Source organism: Neofelis nebulosa, chromosome 14 (assembly GCF_028018385.1).
Source record: "Neofelis nebulosa isolate mNeoNeb1 chromosome 14, mNeoNeb1.pri, whole genome shotgun sequence".
NCBI classification, from domain to species: Eukaryota; Metazoa; Chordata; class Mammalia; order Carnivora; family Felidae; genus Neofelis; species Neofelis nebulosa.
Genome location: NC_080795.1, coordinates 6,733,615 through 6,747,641, shown reverse-complemented (window position 1 = coordinate 6,747,641; position 14,027 = coordinate 6,733,615). Strand labels below are relative to the sequence as shown.

The window sequence follows — 14,027 nt, the reverse complement described above, 5'->3', positions numbered from 1 at the left end:
AATGGATATCTGCACAGTTTTATTAAAAAGAACTTGGGAAACTAGCCTGTGGAAGACCAGAGGCCCCACAGTTTACCCTTCCCAACCTGTGCCCAATGCTATGACAAATTCCCCCGAGGCTGGGTCTCCTGTATACACATGTCTGATGAATAACCCCAGTTCTACCCAGCCCTAGAGTCTCCTCTGGGACACAGAGTAGCAGTAGACTGATCTCCACCGACATCCCTAGCGTGTGTGTGTGTGTGTGTGTGTGTGTGCGCGCGCACACACATATACACACACTCACATGCTCTTTCCTTTCGGTTACTCGCTAGCTGCTTTGTGGCCGCTCTTGTGTCAGGTGCTGGAAGAAAACCATGAATAGAACAAGGTTCCTGCTCTTAAGGTTCAAGGTTTCATATGGGAGAGAGACAAGCAAGGGGGTATATAAATGATCATGTGATTTGAGATGCTAGGATCTAGAAGTGCACAGAGGCCAAATGAGCCTGGGAATGCGTGCCCCATCCACCTCAAAGCTCGGCATGCCCGGCAGAGGTATGATGTGAGAAGGCACCTTGGCATCTCTCTGCGTGGGTCAACACAAGTCCTCACAGCCGCTCGGGCATGGCTTCTCAAGCAGTAAAAACCGATGACCAAAAACTAGTAAGGAGATTTAGCAACTAGAGACATTCATATCCATTGAGACAAAAGACCAGTCTGAGTGATTTTTTTAAGAGTGATTTGAAATATTAAAACTGAAATGTCTATTTGTTCAGTAAGCTAAATTCTGGACCCACAAATAGAAGTCCAGAAGTGGTCAATTTGTCTCTTTTTATTTACAAGAAAACAAGCATCTAGCTTCCCTGAACTGCCAATCTAGTTATGAAAAACCAGAGGAAGAGAAAGGGGAGGGCAGGGAGAAGGACCCAGCCGCCCCGCACAGGATCTGCCTCCATTAGTCAAAATTCTTCTCCGCAAAGGGAACTAACGTGTAGTTACCCCAACCTTTGGGTCATGGCTAGATTACTCACATCAATGATCAGTTGAATTCCCAATTCTGTGAGAGTAGATTTGATCCCAATTTTATAGATAAGGAAATAGGGGCTCAGAAAGGGAATGATTTACCCAAGTTGACACAGCTAATAAGTGACAGAAGCAATGTGCTGTGGCTGGTTGGTGAGATGTAATGTTCTAGACAACAAGCTAAACTGGATGATTTCAAGGCGGAATTGCAGCTCTTGGGCAATGATTTCCGAGCCTGTACTAAGCTTCAATTCCCTGAAATGTGTCATCGCTATCTGGCCAGTGCCCCAAAGCTATAACCCCTGGTGTCAGCCCTCAGTTCCTTCCTCTCTTGACCCCACAGCCTGTCACGATATCCTAACCATCATGCCTCCAATCTGAGTGTGTGTCTCCAACCCCACACCCTGCTTGCACTCTGGGCCCTTGTCTCCTGGGAAACTTCCAAGCCTTTTCCGCCTCTGTATCCCAGCAGCCCATCTCCACACTGCCACCGGGGGTGCTGCATGGCCAGGCTTTCAGACCTCTACTAGGACCTACTGCCTGCAGGAAATACATGTGTGCTTGAACAGGCAGTCCTGGATCACTTTCGGAGCAAGCAGGTTAGAGTGAGAATTTAACATAGAGGGTCATTAACAATCTGGCTAGAAGCTGCCTTCAGACCTCATTCCGCACCTGACTTACTCCCCACCTGTCCAGCGTCCCATTTGCCCGCTCAGACCCTACCAGATTCACAGCTCACTTTGGGGCCAGCTGTGTTTGCCCACGCAGCTCTCTGCCTGGAATTTTCTTCTCCTTCCCTTGTCTAGTACATGCCCGCTCATCCCCGTGAGTCAGACAAGAACACCCTCTTCTGTTGAAACCTCAGCTCGTGCCCCCAGGCAGAATGGGATGCTCCAGCCCTGGACCCCAAAGCCATGCGGACAAGGGCACATCCCCAAAAGAATGTTTACTGCACTGTAGTTTCAATATAAGCTTCACGTCTGTTTTCCCCATCAAACTGTGAATTTCTGCATCATGCCCAGTTACCTTTGAGCCCCACGTGTCTATACTTAGCACGTAGTACATGCTGGGTAAGTTTGTTGAATGCAGATAACCAGGAATATCTGAGACTCAGAATCCTGCTTCTCCAGAAGTAGAATAGATGCTTCCTATGAGATATACCCGTGCTTTGGGTATAATCTTGTCAGCCTTTTACTTCAAAATAATATTTTCAAAGAGGCCCAGGACTTCAATTTCTAGTACTAGGGAGAGATTGCTACTCTGTGGGGGCGGGGGTTAATTTTGGACCCTGGTGATGCCTTCTCTAAGAAAAACAAAACCCCTGACTCAGTTGGAGAGAAGCCACCTTTCTTATCCCTTTCCTCACCAGAGGCGCCCCTCCCACTCCCTGTGGACAGTCCGCCCCCTCCCCCACCACTCCTTTGCCCCCCTCCTGTTACAAACCACGTGGATTTGAGTTTCACCTACAGTTCCTTCCCTCTGTTCTCTCTTTTCTACCACTTACTTTTCCTATTCTTTTCCACCTTTTCTGCTAGTCTCACGTGTCCATTTTGCCAACACACCCTTTCTTCCCCTTCTCTCAACCCCATCTAGACTGGCAAAACCACTTGGAACTGCACCAGAACTCAGAGAGACAGGACTTCCACCCCAGCTCAACTCCTCACCACCCTGGAGAAAGTGCTTAAACTTCTCAGAGTCTTTGAACCATCATCTGCTAAGAGGATACTGCATCCTTGTTTGGTTCCTCTTTGTATTCTGGGCTTTTCTTTTTCTTGGAACTTCTTGGTTTTTCCTGTAATTTTAGGTTATGAATTTATGTAAGCCTCTCAGATACTTTTTTGATGAGATAACAAAAAATATACAAATTAAGTCTCTAAGAGTTACAAAGATTTAACCAGATAAATCTATAATGAATTTAGCGCAGTACCTGAAAAATGTTAGCTCATTTTCAGTAATCGTTCTCTTCCAAAAGGAACCCCTGTGCACTATTGGTGGGGATATAAATTGGTGCAGCCACTCTGGAAAACAGTATGGAAGTTCCTCAAAAAATTAAAGAGAGAACTACCCTATGATCCAGAAATCACAATTCTAGATATTTATCCAAAGGAAATGAAATCGGGTTCTCAAGGAGATACATGCACCCCACGTTCATTGGAGCATTACTGACAATAATCAAAATATGAAAACAACCTAAGTGTTGTCAATTGCTGAATGGTAAAGAAAATGTGGTAAATAGATACAATGGAATATCATTCAATCATTAAAAAGAAGGTAATCCTACCATTTGTAAGAAGATGGATGAACTTGGAGGGCATTATACTAGTGAAATAAGCCAAAAGACAAATACTATATGATCTAAAAATGTTGAGTTCATAGAAACAAAGATTAGAACAGTGGTTACCAGGGGGTGGGAGTTGTAGGATCAGGGTATGTGAAGGGTCAAAGGGTACGAAATTTCAGTTATAAGGAAAATAAGTTCTAGGAAGCTATGTACATGGTGACTGTAGTTAATAACACAGTATTGTATCCCTGAAGTTTGTTACAAGAGTAGATCTTAAGTGTTTTCACCACACACAGAAAAGAAATGGCAACTAGGTGAGGTGATGAGAGTGTTAATTAACCTGATTGTGGTAATCAGTCCATAATGTATACATGTATTAAACCATCACATTGTACATGCTAAAAAACTCACATTGCACCATCTAAATACACAATATTTACTTGTCAATCATACCTCGGTAAAGCTGGAAAAAATTACTTCTCTTCCAGCTATCATGAAATATTAGCTGGTTAGTTATTTCACAAGGTTATTGTGAGAATTTTTTTAATGTTTATCTTTGAGAGAGAGAGAGACAGAGTGTGAGTGAGGGAGTGTGGAGAGAGAGGGAGACACAGAATCCGAAGCGGGTTCCAGGCTCTGAGCCATCAGCACAGAGCCCGATGCGGGGCTCGATCTCACCGACCGTGAGATCATGACCTGAGCCGAAGTCAGAAGCTCACCTGACTAAGCCACCCAAGTGCCCCATGAAAAGTTTTTTAAAAAATACCATCTAGTTACAAATACTGTTGTAAGTACTTTACAGATATTAACTCATTTGACCCTGCAAAGGAACCTCCTAAGAATCATCTGAAGTCCTCCCAATCTCATCCCCATTTCCATAGGTCCATCATCACCGAACCACACACTTAGTAACCAGCCCAAAGTCTCAGAGTTCATGAGCATGGTGGCAGAGAAATTCCTTAGCCTGGGATTTTTATCCCAACACTAAAATTCCCCTACTTGGCAATTCAGGGAGGAAAGAATTACCTCCATCGATACCAAACACTCCTACTCTAATTAAAATTAGGCATTTTGGTTTGCCCAGTCCCAAGGTACAGTCAGAAATGTCCCATAGCTCTGCCCTGAGGAAGTGTGGCTACATGTTTTATTGAACTTTTCCTCCTTATCTCCAAGAGCGTTAGTCAGAATCCATAGACTAAAGCTGTGATGATTGTGGAGGAACTCATTTCCTGGGGATTGAGGCTGACGGCTGGAGGAGCAGCCAAGGAACTCCAACATGGCGAGTTGGAAGCCAATTGGTCATCCATCCAGAGGAAACCTTCCAGACTGGGTCCGTACTGGTACGTACGAGAAACAGACAGGTGCTGCTATGCCTCCTTCTTTCTTTCTTTCTGTCTTTCTTTCTTTCTTTCTGCACATTTTCTTTCTTCCTTCTCTTTTATGAACAACCCCCAGCCTCATAGTGGGAAGGATCATCCATTTCAGATAGACAGCCACTAGGAATGTTGGCTAACACCATCTCATTGTCCAGACCTCCAGCCCCAGAACTAACCCTCCTCACAGCTTGGCTGCGATTTCCCTCTCACAGGCTCTCCCTCCAGAGTCTTGGCCAGAGGACTAACTCACAGAAGCATAAACAATGGGCTCCTTCTAGCACGTAGAATTGTAATAAATCGACATTCAAAGGGAAGGGAAAGTCTACATACACCTTGTGTTACTGTCAGGGTAACTTGAAATCTGGGGGTCTAGCCTGTCTAACCTGAAGAATTTTTCTTAATGTGGTTTTGAACATTAAGATTCCCATGGTTTCTAAGGTCTGCTTCGCAGACAAGCCTACTTGTGACTTTAAAGGCAAGATAAAAATGATTTGTAATTAGCATCCTCAGGCTTCATAAGCATGTGTCTGGGCAAAAGGAGTTGACTTGCCTAAGAGGGATAACCATTGTTATCCTATGATGCTGTTAAACTTTGGCAAACCCTCTTACACTGGTAGGTTGTACGTAGATAGCATTGCTTAGCCCCCCACAAATTATCATGGACTCCAGAAGAACCAGATCTTGATTTTAAAATATGTGTTACACTTCTAGGGGGCGCCTGGGTGGCTCAGTCAGTTAAAATGTCCAACTCTTGATTTCAGCTCAGGTCATGATCTCACAGTTCAATGGGATCGAGTCCTGCATTGGGCTCCACGCTGACAGAGAAGACCCTGCTTGGGATTCTTTCTCCTGCTCTCTCTGCCCCTCCCCTGCTAGCACTTTCTCTCTCTCTCTCAAAATAAATAAAATAAACTTGAAAAAAATTTTTTAAGATATGTATTATATTTCTAAGGGTCTGTTCCTGGCCACGGTAATGATAAAGACTGAGTCAGGATTTGATGCATAGTTTAGGTCTTGCAGCAAGATCTAAGGGCAGTGCCTGAAAACTTTGAATTCCCACTGCAGAGTATTGAGAGTAGATGCTAAATAAATATTTGTTGTCAGGAAACGGATGCAGATAAAGAAGAGAAGGAAGGGGGAAAGGAGGGAAAAAAAACAGGAGAAAAGAGGAGGAAGAGGACAGTGATCATTATTTTTTCCAAAACATAAGTTGAAAATACTAAAATCATTCACCAGATTCATTCGATGGGATGAAGTCTTTTGAGCAAGCCAGTTTTTTAAACACCTCTTAAATATCATAGACCCTTCAGGCTTGAAAAGAATCCTAAAAGTATCTTTAAATTCAGGCTATCTAAAAATGAATGTTAAATATGAATTTTGTGATTAAAACATACCACATAATCATATGGTTACACAGATTCAGCACAAGATCATCAGACCAAGGTCTCATAAGTATTAAGTAGAAATAGAACATGATATTATAATTCTAAAACGCTAAAAATCTGTAAAATAATGACTTTGATGATGTTCACCCAAAATGATGACCTTACAAATCTAAGATGATGAGGAAATAAGTTCCAGGCAGAGAGTTATTTAATTTTCACGTTGCCAACCTTTTTTCATGAATATAAATGTTTCTTTCCAAAAGACTTAGAGAAGAGACAAGAGCCTTAACAAGTCTTGTAAAACCAGAATAAACTTCTGCTGGCTATCTTATTTTTACTATTTTTTTAGAGGCATGTGGCTACAGATATCTGGGTGATTACATACCCACTAATGTATTTCCCCTTCGTGTTTATTTTGGAAAGATGGCAGGTTATTTTGAAAGAAAGGAAGAAAAAACAGACTACAGAGGAAGCAGCGTTGGCTTGTATCTCGGAGGGCAGCGGATTACTAAAATTACCAGGCTTCCACGGAAGAGAACACAAATTCATCTCTTTGGCACATTCTCTTAAGTTTCAAAGTAGTTATAACAAGATGATATGCCTCTAGTAATGAGCAGAAGAACCCAAGGCCGAAAAATAATTGGAAAACACTAATTCTGGAATTTTCTCTGGAGTGCACAACCAATAATGGGGAAGGGGGTGACACTGCTCCTGAGCGTTAGCTATGAGGCAAAACTTTCTCGCCATACTTCCCAGACTGAGTCCTATGGGTATTTGTAGCCCTCATCAATCGGAGAGATTAGGTATCAGTACAAAAAATATACAGCGTGAGCATGACAAGTTAGAGCTTACATTTTTGTTAATAGTCCTGCCTAGTAACTGGGTTTATTTGCAGCGTTCAGTCTTGCTAGGCACTTACTGAGTGCCCGCAATTTGATGAAATGATTATTTTTGGCGACAATTATGTCATCAAACTGCCCCCTTTACCAGCGCTGCAAAAGTGAACGTCGTAGAACCGCGCCCCGCACACCGTGCCTGCCCGCGCGGCCTTGGACGTGACGCAGAAAGTCAAGATAAACAGCATTCAGGAATTGATGCACTTGATAAAGCAGCAACTCTTTTACAATTCAGTGAGAGAATTTCTAGAACAATTAGCTTTTATCTTCTAGAAAAGGAGATCGATTTTGCATTGATCGACCTCTGAAAAAGAGTATCCTTCCTCCAACAATGAAAAATGTCTACTGTACAACATTATTTTAATTGTGTCTCTGCAGGAAGGAACCAGTCCAGAATGATCAAGACGTTGGTTGTAATCAATGACCCCTTCCAAGATACCCTGAACTTTCTTTTGTTGATTGGACCTTCTCAAAGTGCTCGGGGAGTCAAACTCTTCTGGCTGACACCCATTTTAAACATCACTTAATCGCATGATGCGACAATTCGTTATCAGATGACCCTGTGTTCATACACAAACACAGCCACTATCAGGCACAGACAGGCCATAATCTGGCAAAATCTTGATGAAACAGAAATAAACACAATGTGCAGTGCATATTAATAAACTCGGGCATTCTGGCACACACTGACATTACAAACACCCTCGAAAGGAAAAGCTATGAGGCTGGGTTTCCTTATATGAACCTTACCATCAATATAAACAAGGATCCAGAAAAGGGAAAGAGGTGAATCTTTTGAAACACTGTATCTCTTCTTCAATCTTGGAAACAACAACTCATCTCTTAAGAGCCAGCAGTTTCCATAATGTATCATTTTCTCAAAGGGTGAGACTAAGGTAGGCAAGGCTCTTGCCCTCCTGCCCCAGGGGGAGGGGGGGGGTGGTTTACTCATTAAAAGGTAGTTGGATATAGTGCATTAGGATGGAGATTCTCCAAAGCCCATTTGCAGCCTATTGCCAGGCTTGGTTTTTACTGATCCAGGACAAACTGAAAAAACAAGGACACTGGAATAAATCTTTCACAAAGCTAGTTTTTAAAATTGTATTTATTTAGTTTTGAATGCACATGATGAAAACTTCAAAGAGGGTGAAAGTGTGTTCAGGGAAAAGGAGGCTCTTTCTCTCCTGGTCCTCTGGGTCAGACTGGTTTCTCATGTATCATGAATAATGTATGAGCACACTTTTTACGTATATATTTTGCATATTGTACTGTTCCTTGCCTTTCTTCAAAAATTTTTTTCATTTACTTTAGAAACATTATTTTTTGAGAGTTTCAAAGTGATTTTTCTTTTCATTTAAATCCAAGGTAGTTAACATATAGTATAATAATGGTTTCAGGAGTAGAATTTAGTGATTCATCACTTACATATGAAACCCAGTGCTCATCCCAAGTGCCCTCCTTAATGCCCATCACCAGTTTACTCCATCCTTTTTTTTTTTTTTTAACTTAATTTCTTCTGGAGGTCTCTATCAGTAGATACAATGCTGCCTTATTTCATAAGGCTAAACGTACTCCCATGATTTTGTATCATAAGGACTTTTCTTTGTTGATAATAAATGAGCTTTGTTGGATGGGGGGGATGCTCTCACTTGGCAAATTAAAGTCAGCCACGCTGTTTCTACTGGTGCACAATACATCCCCTTACTCAAACCCACTCCACTACTCAGCATGCTATTTTTTTTAAATTTTACTAGTTTATGAAATCTAAAAATCTGAAAACCAGTGAGTTAGAGTATTTGGGTTTTCTGGGACAAAAGTAGGACTTAGGAGTCCAAGAACCAGTAAATAAAGGTTAAAGATAAAATAATTTTCAGAGCATTATATTAATTTTAACTTTTAATATATACTACATATATGTATATATATGTATATACATATGTATGTGTATATAGATATAGATATAGAGAGAGATATATAATTACCAAGTAGTAATTTGCTCCTCCAAAAGTTTAGTTTTCTATCAAAGAGAAAACTGATACTGATAGAATTTAACTCCATATCATCCCGGGTAGTTTCATTAGGCATCTCCATAAATTCCATAAGAAGCTATTAAAAAGGTCAACTATTAGTACGCAGAAAAGCTAACACTCACCAGATACAGCAAATTAAGAGGCACTACAAATTCAGCAAATAAATTTAAGATTTTATTTTAAAATAAAAACAAATACATTTTAAAGCAAAAAAAAATACAAAAGACTCAAAAAGTTAGTTGAAAACAATTGAAAAGCACTTTAGTTCAGGTGTGCCAGGTCAAGTTAAAACACAGGAGGAAAACTAACCAAACATTTTATTAGTTTTGAAGCCTTTTTGGTGTAAGCAGGATTTCGTACATGTCTGCAATTTGTAAAAATTCCATATTTAGATAATCTGCTTAAGAGAGTATCTAGGGGCACATGGGTGGCTCAGTCGGTTGAGCATCTGACTCTTGATTTTGGCTCAGGTCATGGTGTCACCGTTTGTGAGCTTAAGCCTCGATTCAGGCTCCGTGCTGACAGTGCAGAGCCTGCTTAGGATTCTCTCTCTCTCTCTGTCTCTCTGTCTCTCTCTCTCTCTCTCTCCCCCCTCTGCCCCTCCCCTGCTCATGCTCTCTTTCACTCTCAAAATACATACATAAATAATTAATTAATTAATTAATACTGAAAAAACAGAATCTAAATTTGAGGCAATTGTCAAAAAAAAATTATGACTTTATCAAATTTAATTTGCTGGTAAAGACTAAACAAAAGGCTATTCTAAAGGTTCTCTTCACCACTCCAACCCATCAACGCAATGTCCTGTTTCTCTTGAACTTGAGGATAAAACTCTCCATCAGTCTCTGAAGCGGGTACTTCAAGAGCCACCAAGTGCACGGCCTGCCCTCCATCCCTAACCTCCCGGTATCTCCAGGGCTGGCATCCCTTGGACATGGGAACACTGGGCCCTTTCCTGGTTGGATAGTTCTACCTTCTAGAGACTTCTGTTTACTACTGTCGCTACTGCCTCTTTCTTCTCCAGCTCCACACTGTGTCAGTCTCACACTGCCACTCGCAGCCTTCTCTGAATGCCCGCCCACACTCTGCTACCCCTGGGAGACCCTGGCCATGGACACCACCGCTGATGCCTTTCAATCTGAGGACCTCCACAAGCCGTGTCCCCTGGGTGACTTCAGACTCGCCATTTGCTTTGCAGACCAGTGCCTGCTTGCTCCAGCCACTGGCCCTCAAACGGAGCTCTGATCTTTCCCTTCCGGCCACCCCACGCCCCATCACCCAAACCAGGACAGCTCCTTTCTCATGGTCTTCTGCTCTTTAATCCAAAAATTCAGGCACTCAGCTGGAACCCAGAGAAGAGAGTCAGAAAAGGTCAAGCTGCTCCCAGTCCAGCAAAAGATCACTTATGCTTTTCTTCAAGAAAAATCTCTCTACCATGTGGAGTGACTCCTGTGGGAACAGAGGGGAGCCTTGTGGTTGTGATAGAAGAAAAGCAAACCTGGTTAAAAAGCTGAGACGAGCAGAGGCACCTGGGTGGCTCAGTTGCTTAAGTGTCTGACTTCAGCTCAGGTCATGATCTTGGGCCCCGTGAGTTCGAGCCCCGCATCGGGCTCTGTGCTGACCGCTCAGAGCCTGGAGCCTGTTTCAGATTCTGTGTCTCCCTCTCCCTGACCCTCCCCCGTTCATGCTTTGTCTCTCTCTGTCTCAAAAATAAATAAACGTTAAAAAAAAAATTAAAAAAAAAAAAAAAAAAAGCTGAGACGAGCAGAGGCACCTGGGTGGCTCAGTTGCTTAAGTGTCTGACTTCAGCTCAGGTCATGATCTTGGGCCCCGTGAGTTCGAGCCCTGCGTCGGGCTCTGTGCTGACAGCTCAGAGCCTGGAGCCTGTTTCAGATTCTGTGTCTCCCTCTCCCTGACCCTCCCCCGTTCATGCTTTGTCTCTCTCTGTCTCAAAAATAAATAAACGTTAAAAAAAAAATTAAAAAAAAAAAAAAAAAGCTGAGACGAGCAGAGGCACCTGGGTGGCTCAGTTGCTTAAGTGTCTGACTTCAGCTCAGGTCATGATCTTGGGCCCCGTGATGTTCGAGTCCTGTGTTGGGCTCTGTGCTGTCAGCTCAGAGCCTGGAGCCTGCTTCGGATTCTGTGTCTCCCTCTCTCTCTGCCCCACTTGCTCTCTATCTCTCGAAAGTGAATAAATGTTAAAAAAAATTTTTTTTAATTAAAAAGAAAAGGCTGAGAAGAGCCAAAAAAAAAAAAAAAAAAAAAAAAAAAGCAACCACGGGAGTGGTGGTAAGAAACAAACTGAACTTGTCATTTGTTTCCCTCTGTAACTTCTGTCCAAGAGGGTTATTGATGGCTGAGGAGTTACTTTAGGAAGTGGACTCAATAGCAAGAAGGACACCCCTGATTTCTCAAAGATTCCATGGGACTTTTGATGGCCTGTGTTCAGTAATGTTTTTCTGTATCCTTTCACCTGGGACAAGTGTCTTCCATAGCGCAAGAGGGAAAGAAAACAGAAAAACAAAAGTACAGATACCTACCATTAGTAATAGCTACCATTTGTTGTTAGCCTAAAACGAATTCCGTTGTAACTAAGCAATTTACATGGCTCACAACATGCCATGAGATAGTATCGTCCCATTTTACAAATGAAGAAAGGTGCAGAGAGGTTAAACAATTTCCCGAGGGCCACACAGCTAACTATTCAGAAGCAGAACTAGGATTCAAACCAAATCCAGTGCTCTTTTGCCCTATACTTCTCCAGCCCCCAGAAGGAGGATTCCAGAAAACATGCTATCTGTTCTTGCTAAAGAATTCTAGGCCTTTAAAACTATGAAGTTATTAGCTGATGCCATAGAAGTCATTGATTTTATGGGTAATATATGTAGAAAAACATTTAGAGAGTTTTCCTAATTTGTTCTCAACATTATGTATTTAATCCTGTAAAATATCAATGGATAAAAACTCACTAAATTGTGATGGGGCACCTGGCTCAGTCAGTAGACTGAGGGTTGTGAGTTCAAGCCCCACACTGGGTGTACAGGTTACTTAAAAATAAAAAAATTTTTTTTAAGTTACTAAATTGTCAAGAAAGCTGGACATTTAGGAACAAACTACCATTTTATTCCCTAACTATAAATGAGGTCCCCATCCACTCCCAGGCCCCACAAACTAAATTACTAAGCTCACGTTTCTGAGGGTGTTCAGCCTTTCTCCGGAAGTAAAGGGTATGCTCAACAGTCACTGTAATAATAATTTAAAATTACTCTTTATTCAACTAAGTCCCTTACATGCACTGTCTAATCTAACCCTCCACAGTGCCCCTCAGATCCAGGTATCATGCTTTTCCTGAATAGATGACGAAGCTGAAGGTAAACGAGGTTTTATAACCAGCCTAAGGATACACCACTAGTAAATGGATTCAAACTCATTTCTGTCTAGTTTGAGAACCTCTGTTCTTAACCTTTATGCTTATCCCTCCTGGTCTATCATGATTTGCGTGTTAGTATGTTTTCTTCTGCACGAATATCTCCATGTTCAGCACATGATAAATTACTAGAGACTTGTGTTCTTGGGTAGCATGGTTAAAACACCAATCTTGAGGGGCACCTGGCTGGCTCAGTTGGAAAAGCATGTGACTCTTGGTCTCAGGGTCGTGAGTTCCAGCCCCACGTTGGGTGTAGAGATTACTAAAAAAAAAGGAATAAACTTGAAAAAACAAACAACCAAAGAAAACCCTAAGCTTGAGTCCAAAGTCTTTGGGAGGAGGTTAAATATTTTCTTTGCTTTGTAGCAATAGAAAACTAGATTTATTACCCTATGTTAATATGATCTCTAAGAGAGATTCTGTGTTCAACTTTTTATCGCATTTCATATATGTTATTTTATTTATTCTCAAAAGCTCTTCAAGATTTGCATTCTAAGCTTCACACTTATTCCTGGATGTAGCGTCTCCCTCCTAATACCAGAGATTTTCCAAAGTGGGTAAATGTAGTCATTGGTGGAAATTTCTGGAGACTGATCTGCTCTGACTAGAAGGCAGTGACACCGAGTGGGTAAGACCAGGCTTTGTCATCAGACAATCCTGGGTCTGCATCTTGACTCTGCACTTGCATTCTGTGCTGTGTGACTTTAAGTTACTTACTTAACCTTTCTGAATTGGTTCCCCGCACCCCCCCCCCCACCATCTCTATCAATCCAATGTTCTGTCTCTAGATGTTTCCATTGAATATGTTATGGGCAGTTGCTTTCTAACCCTGGTGCTCCTCCCCCCCCCCCAACGCACCCAGTCTTCCTCATCTATGAAAACAGCACACTACCCACCCACTTCTTTATTCCAGAAACCTCCCACCATTGCTGATTTTGTTCTCTCTCTCTCTTTCTCTCAGCCACCCATACATCCAATCTATTTTCAAGACCAAAAAAATATTACTTATGAGTAGGTCTTGACTCTGTGTATCTCTCTTCTTCAAAAATGCTCCCCTCGTCCATACGACCATCACCTTTTCCTGGACACCAAAACACTCTCATAACGAGTGCCCAGTTGCCCTCTCTGCTGCTACAATCAGTTCCCCATCAAGTGGTCAGAGAGATCATCGTAAAAAGAAAAAGGGAGCCGCGGTAGAGCATGCGATGCTTGATCTCAGGGTCCTGAGCTCGAGCCCCACATTGGGCATAGAGATTGCTGAAGGAAGTTAAAACAAAAACATAAAAAATAAAAAGAAAGAGCACTGTGTTACTCCCTTGTTGAAACCATCCAATAACTGCTAACTTAAGAATCCCAAGTTCTTCTTCATACCCATTCAAATGACTATTATTAAAAACAGAACAGGGGCGCCTCTGTGGCTCAGTTGGTTAAGCACCTGACTCCTGATTTCACGATCTCAACGGTTCGTGAGTTCAAGCCCTGTGTTCTTGGGATCCTCTCTCCCTCTCTCTCTGCCGCTCCTCTGCTCTCTCTCTCAAAATAAACTTTAAGACCAAACAAAAAATCACAACGCATGCTGGTGGGAACATAAAATGTTACAGCTGCTGTGGAAAACAGAATTGTAATTTCT

The 14,027-nt window shown here is 42.1% G+C and overlaps 1 long non-coding RNA gene across 1 annotated transcript; it reads left to right on the top strand.

Annotated features, from left to right (window-relative positions):
- Nucleotides 1–4,490: 4,490 nt before the first annotated feature.
- Nucleotides 4,491–10,660, top strand: LOC131494503 (uncharacterized). The gene is made up of 3 exons (XR_009253446.1): nt 4,491–4,623; nt 7,319–7,836; nt 9,739–10,660. It is a non-coding gene; the product is annotated as an uncharacterized LOC131494503 (long non-coding RNA).
- Nucleotides 10,661–14,027: the final 3,367 nt, after the last annotated feature.